At 39.3% G+C, this 7,464-nt stretch overlaps 1 protein-coding gene across 1 annotated transcript in view; it reads left to right on the top strand.

The window, feature by feature from the left end:
- Positions 1–554: 554 nt before the first annotated feature.
- LOC143299651 (copine-8-like) overlaps positions 555–7,464 on the top strand; it is a 44,154-nt gene continuing 37,244 nt past the window's right edge. The window contains exon 1 of the mRNA XM_076612961.1: positions 555–684. The gene's annotated coding sequence lies outside the window, so the exon portion shown is untranslated. The remainder of the gene's footprint in view (positions 685–7,464) is intronic.

The following is a 7,464-nucleotide window of genomic DNA, read 5'->3' as shown; positions in this document are numbered from 1 at the left end:
TTTTTTTCTTGTGACTTTCTACCCCCCGGCCCCCTATTCCCCAAACCCCCCACCCCACCACCACTCCCCTCCCCCCACCCCACCACTCTCTCTCTCTCTCTCGATCTCTCTTTTATTTTCGACCCTCCGCCTAACCCTCTGTCAGTCTGTCTTAATATATGTCTCTTTCTTTCTGCTTCTCACTCCTCCTCCTTCTCCTTCCTCTTAATGCTTACCCCCTCTTATCCCTCTCTTTTACTTACCCTTCCCATTGAATGCCGCGGTCTTGCTGTTGGGCGAAATTTGATGTGAAGATACAATTTGAAGCGGAAAATGTGCACAATGATAAAAAAGCAAAAGCAATGAAACTCTGTGTGTGTGTGTGTGTGTGTGTGTGTGTGTGTGTGTGTGTGTGTGTGTGTCCCTTTCTGCAGGACTTTTTTGTGTGTGTGAATGTGACAAGACACAAATTGCAATATTGCTTAGTTCCCTTTGCACTACTCTTATTGCTGATAAGTCGAGAAAGCTCCTCGTAGCAGACTACACTTACCACCAAAAATAATATCAAGTGATGGACGTGATTAAGCTTACATGCGATTAGATTTATCTTGCGATAAGTGCATCACGAATTCTTCTTTTCTCAAGAGATGCAAAGGTGATTCTTTACGGAAAGAGTGGATTCAGCCTTTGAAGCGCCCGACCAAGGTAATATTCTTTTGTATTTTTGGAGAATTGAATTAGTTTTAGCGGAAGAAGAGGGAAGCAAACGTCACGACGATTAAAGATTGTGCAAGAATCCCCAGTAAACAACCTGATATTTCACATCTGATTGTTAGCAGGAATCAGATGCTGATAACTGCTCAGAACTGAGTTGCGGTTGCAATGGGAACAGTATGTAAGCATGAGGCAGTATGAGCAAAACACCGTGTGTTTTTTTTGTTTTTATCCCATTATTTTGACAGACCCGGAATCAGCCCAGTGCCTCCTTTTTTTCTCCCCCTTGGCAGCAAGCAGATGAAGGCTAGGGGTGCTTTATCGATCGCCACGATGTGTGGCGCAAGTGGGCGCTTACGTTTTGAATAGGATGCTATACACAAGGGATGAAAATTTTAGAGAAGGTTTCTGCCATTGTATAATGAAATAACTGAAAAAAACAAATCTGCAGTCACAAGTTAGGCCATGCTTTTGGCATAATAATATTAACTTATTTAATTTAATCCGAAACATAGTTTATATTTAGATACAGGCCAGGTTAGTTGAATGATACTTTATTTCATTTCCTCTCAAATTTTGCATGTTATATATGTGATACAGGACAGGCCAAGCTGGTGTGATGCCAGCTGAACAATTTTGATAACAGGCCAGGCTGATGCTATTGGAACATAGTGCCTTATTTCATTTCACCCGAAGCATAGTTTACATGATGCAAGTCAGGCAACTGGAATAATGCCTCATTTTATTTCATTTAATATGTGTAGAAAAACAACAACACCCAGTTCAACTGAAAAATATTCAATAAAGTACAGGTATGGCCAGGTTAGTAGAATGGTGTCTTATTTAGACTGAAATGTGTTTTATACAGATTACATGCCAGGCTAACTGTATAGTGCCGTATCTTATTTCAACTGAAATATGTTTTATACAGGCCAGGACTGACTAGTGGAATGATGCCTTATTCAAAAATTTTATTTGTATTTGCTTATATAATAATACACACCAGACCAGGCTACTGTGGAATAGTGCACTATTTAATAGAAACATTTTATATTCTGGTAATATACTGTGCCCCCCCCCACCCGGTCCCCCCCCCCTACACCCCCCCCCCTTCCCATCTCTCACAGGTTCAATCTCCAATGTTCCCTCCTCTCCCAGGTGTTTTTAAATGCAAACTGAACTTCAGTGACTGTGGCAGCTGACTCACTTCACACCTGTCGGTCAAGGGTCACATACAAAATAGATTTTGTTCATAAATTATGTTGGTAGTTAAACTTTTTTCTCATTAAATACCCTCCCCCCCACTTCCCCCCCGCACCCCTCCCCCCCTTCCAAAAAACAAAAAAAAACAACAACAAAAAACCCCAATAACAACTGGTTCTGCTTTAGTGTTTCATAGGTGAAAGACAAAATGTAATAGCCTTTTGATAAAACCTTGTGATGAATGTTTCATATGGGCCTGCTAAAAAAAAAAGAAAGAAAAATAAAAGACCTTTCATATTACCCTTCTGATAAAACACTGTGTTAGGCCTTTCTTTTTTTTCTTTCTTTTTTCTTTTTTTGTTTTTGTTTTTTTTTGTTTTGGCTGTCCCATCATGTTCACCATTTTAGTGGCATTACTCCCATGCTGTTCCTCTGAGTCCTCCATACACAGCCACACCTGGGTTCATCTGTCGCAAACACTCACACACAAACACTCACATGCCTGGAGTCTACACACCAGAGGAGACCCTGCAGTGCTGTTGAGTCACGACAGTGGTGTTCAGTTGTGTCTTTTCTGATTTAACCTACTTAGGACACCACTTGCAAAGCACCCTACTGATGAAAATAATAGCTAAGTTGCGGAACCAGACTGAGTGAGTAGTCTCTCCATAGTGGAGATCGTCACCACACATCCCTCCAATGGCAGTCCCCAATAAATCTGCGGACAAGGAAGACCTTGATAGGACTCATTCCAAGTATAGGAGTAGATGGGGGTCAAAACTGTGGTCACCATGAGAGCAGGGTGTGACAGGCCACAGAATTAGGGACCTGTTTTGGGGGTTTTTTTTTACTATGAAAGAGGAGGATGACGATGTTGGTATGGAGTTCCATAAGCTTCGGGACCACTTGACAAGGCTGTACTCAACACTTCCTTTCTCAATGATATCCCAGCATTAACCAGGCCCGAGAGATCTATACAAACACTTGCGGTGTTGGTCAGTGATAGACCTTTCACAGCAGCTTGCTGATAAAGCTTTGTGATCGACCTTTCATAGTACCCTGCTGATAAAACACTGTAATAGACCTTTCATATTAGCCTGCTGATAAAACAATATGATAGACATTTCTGGGAAGAAAAATGACCTTTCATAAGTACCCTGCTGATAAAGCTTTATGATACACCTTTCATAGCACCCTCCTCATAAAGTTCCACATTCTCTTCATTCTTTGTCATTCTCATCTGTCTGCTCTTCTCTTTCCTGACATGGATTTTTTTTTTTTTTTTTTAAATCTCCAAGCAACCTCTATCATTTTCTGTGGCGGAGTGATCAATATGCTGATTATGGCCATGAAAAGGATGATGATGATGATTATGATAAATTAAAGTTACACATGGAAATGGTGCAGCAATCTTACCACCTAATGCCACACCTTCGCTCTTCAATCCATAGTATGGGCTGGGTTTTGATGAATTTGACACATGGATCAGAACTGAGCACACTGCATAGCTGACAGTTATTTTATGATTATTATTATTGTTATTATTTATCTTTTTTTTTAAATTATATTATTTTTAGTTATTTGGTTATTTATTTAGTTAGTTATTTATATATATATTTATTTATTTGTTTTATTTTATTTTTAAAATTTTATTTATTTATTTATTTGTTTATTTATTTATTTTATTATTATTATTATTGTATTTTTTTTTGTACGCTTATAGTTGACTTCATCAAGTTTTTGCGCCTTATACATATTATTATTAGCAGTAATAGTTCTTTTTTATGTATTTGTTTATTTATTTATTGTTATATTATTTTTTTTTTTTTAATTTATTTATTTATTTTTTTTATTTTTTTTTTTTTTTCTCAAGGCCTGACTAAGCACGTTGGGTTACGCTGCTGGTCAGGAATCTGCTTGGCAGATGTGGTGTAGCGTATATGGATTTGTCCGAATGTAGTGACGCCTCCTTGAGCTACTAAAACTGAAACTGACAGTTATGTGGGGTGAATATTGATTATGTTCAGAACATGATCAGTACTATATAGGCACTGTATGGCTAGTGTTAGTTTTATAGGGTGAATATTGATGATATCCCATACATATGATCAGTACTGTACATACTGTTTGGCGTTTAGTTATAAAGGGTGAAATTTGATTATGTCAAGAACATGATCAGAACTTTGAATATTGTTTTGCTGACAAATTGGGTAAATATTGGTTATGTGAAGATCATGATTAGTTCTGTAAATACTGTTTCACTGATCTGTATTGGGTGAATGTTGATTTACAGAACCTGATCAGTAATGTAAATACTGTTTAGCTGACAGTTATATGGGGTACATATTGATTATGTCCAGAACATGATTAGCACTGTAAATACTGTTTCACTGTTAGTTATTTAGGGTGAACATCGTACAGACCATGATCAGTATTGTATACACTGTTTGGCTGTCAGATGTATATGGCAAATATTGATTATGTACAGAGCATGATCAGTACTTTGAGTAGTGTACACACTGTGTGTGGTTGTCAGGTGTATGAGTTGATTATTGATTGTGTCCAAAACTGGTTAGGTTTGGGTGGGTGACATAAGTATTGAACAGGTCTGGGTGGATGGCATGCCACCAAAGCTGTAGTGTGTGGGACCGTTTCACTTTGAGTTTCAATTAATCAATTAAATCAATCGAAACCTGTTTATCAGATCAATCCACATGAAAATCAGTTTGTTCAAACACAAGCTCATTATATTATATATATGAACACCAACATGATAATGATCATGTACAATATAAAAATGTTCATAGATTAAATCTAGTCAAATAAAAATCTACAATAGCTGTTGATACTAGACTAAAACAAGCCACCATCAACTAACACCCAGATACACACATGCGTGTGCTCAGCCAAACACTCCAGCATGCACACAAAATGTCAGTTCTCAGGCACTTGTCTGCTGGTGAAGTGCAGGGAGAGGGGGGATGTTATAGTCCTATGCGTAAGTGTTGCATGCTTTGATTGAATGCGTGAATGGCTGTGGGAACGAAAAGATTTCTTGTAAAGAGATGTCCTTTCGGGTGGAGCTTTTAACCTGCTGGTTCTGTCTGTCAGCTACAAATGTCATCATGCAGTGGGTGTTTTTCGTCTGTCGAAATAGTCAATAGTGTGTTAGTGAATTTTCTACTGTACATGTTGCTAAAAGTGTCTTGTCTTTTACCACCACTCCGCCAATTTTCCTAATGATTTTTTCCAGTCTGTCTTTGTTATGCTTGGTCCCCAACACACAGTGTCAAAAGTTAAAACGATGCAGACTTCAGATGTGGAAAAACATTTGGAGCATCTGTTTGCACACGTCAAAAGACTTCATTTTTTCTAAGACAGTTGCTCTTTCTAATGAGTGCATTGGAATTTTCATTCCAGGCAAGCTTATTCAGATGAGCTATTGTCAGTTATTTCACTAAGATGTTTATATTGTCTGCGTGTTCAACCAATTCATTTTTTGGAGATAATTTTACTTAAACTTGTTATATTTTTTACTGAGGTCAATTGTGAGCTCTTCTGTTTTGGCAACATTCAGTTCATGGTCATTTTCATTGCATCAGTTCACATATTTGTCAGTTTCTCTTTGTTAGTCATTGTCATCATCATCAGTAATTAGTCCTGTCAGTCTGGAATCATCTGCAAACTTGACCAGTGGACACAGACAGGTCCAGCTTCTGTATTCCACCATATGCAAGGTTCACAGAAATGGTGAGAGCACTGTCCAAAGTGTTGCACTAGTGTTTGTAAAGTTAACAGCAGACAGAAAATCATTCAATTTCATAAACTGAGTCTTTTTAGTAAGGTAATCATAAACCAATGAAATAGTCAGAAAAAGAAGTCCCATGTGCTCGGTAGCACCTGGTGGGTAAAGGGTGGAGTTTTTACAGATCTCCCAGGTCAACACATGTGCAGACCTGCTAGTGCCTGAACCCCATTCGTGTGTATGCAATCGCAGAAGATCAAATACGCACGTTAAAGATCCTGTAATCGATCTCGGCATTCGGTGGGTCATGGAAACAAGAACATACCCAGCATGCACACCCCCAAAAACGGAGTATGGCTGCCTACATGGCAAGGTAAATAAACAATAACAAAAAAAAAAACCCACGGTCATACACGTAAAATGGTAAATGTTACATGTTTGTCTGAGTGTGTATGTGTGCGTGCCTGGAATCTGATTGAATGACAAAGGAAACGAATGATGAGCGCCCAGTGGCAGCCATCAGTTGGCTCTACCCAGGTAGGCAGCCTGTTGTGTAAATGACCCCGTGTTTGTAAAGCGCTTAGAGCTTGGTCTCCGACCGAGGATAGGCGCTATATAAGATGTATCCATACCAATCAATCAAAAATAAAGCAAAAAAGGAAGGAAAGATTTAGAACATGAAGAAAGATAGATAAGGAAGGATGGAGGGAAAGAAATATATATATAAAGGAAAGAAAAAAAGACAAAACAGGTAAAGTTAGACTAATTAGAAAGAAAAAAAGAAATATTTAGACAGAATTGAGGAAGGAAGGAGGGAAGGAAGGAGAGGTTTAGAAAGTAAAGAAAAATAGATAAAATATGAAGAAAGAAAAAAAAAACGAAGCAAGGAAATAAATATTTTGAAAGAAAAAAAAAAACCACTTTGCTGCAGTGACCTATCATTTCCATGCACACACACACACACACACACAAAAAAAAAGAAAGAAAGAAAGAAAAAAAAAGTCACATACACAAGTATGTTGAGAAGATTACAAGAAGATTGAACTACCATTTCTCAATGAGAGTTTCTGTCACAAGGAAGTGTCAAAGTGCTTTGACAAATGCAGAGATTGACACACTCACACAAAACACACCACAACACAGTTCTTTACAAAAGAACATGATATTTATTCCCATCCCCTTCACCCCCCCACCCCCACACCCCCCTTTACCTTTTGTGAAACAACAGCCTGAAATCCAGTTCTACACTCACACACACACACACACACACACTCACACGCACACGCACACACACACATATAGACATGCACACACACACACACATAGACACGCACACACACACACACACACACACACACACACACACACACACAAGCATACACAGACACACAAACACACACACACATAGACACGCACACACACACACACACACACACACACACACACACACACACACACACACACACACAGTATTCCCTCCCCTACCCCCCTCCTCTCCATCCTCTCTCACCGTGAGCCATTCTAACGGTGACAAGAGAGCCGACCCTGTGGCTTTTCTTGATGCTGCTGGGCAGAAGCAGCACTGACTTTGTTCTTATCAGATTGATGAAGGGCAATTGATTTCTTGGCCATTGCACTACATTATTCATCAGCCGCCACTTGGTCGGGAGGGACAGGGACTGGTGCGATGTGTGATGTGCGATGTGTGATGTGTGATGCGTCCCGGCTGTTCAGGAGATCTCGTGTCCTCCTTGCCTTCCTTTCCGACCCCTTCCGCAGATCCGGCTTTTGCGGTTGTTTAGGTTGGTTGGTCCCTGTGCGAT

The sequence above is a fragment of the Babylonia areolata genome, chromosome 25, assembly GCF_041734735.1.
Source record: "Babylonia areolata isolate BAREFJ2019XMU chromosome 25, ASM4173473v1, whole genome shotgun sequence".
Taxonomy (NCBI): Eukaryota; Metazoa; Mollusca; class Gastropoda; order Neogastropoda; family Buccinidae; genus Babylonia; species Babylonia areolata.
Note: the sequence above shows the minus strand (reverse complement) of the source record. Positions and strands in the feature narration are given on the sequence as shown.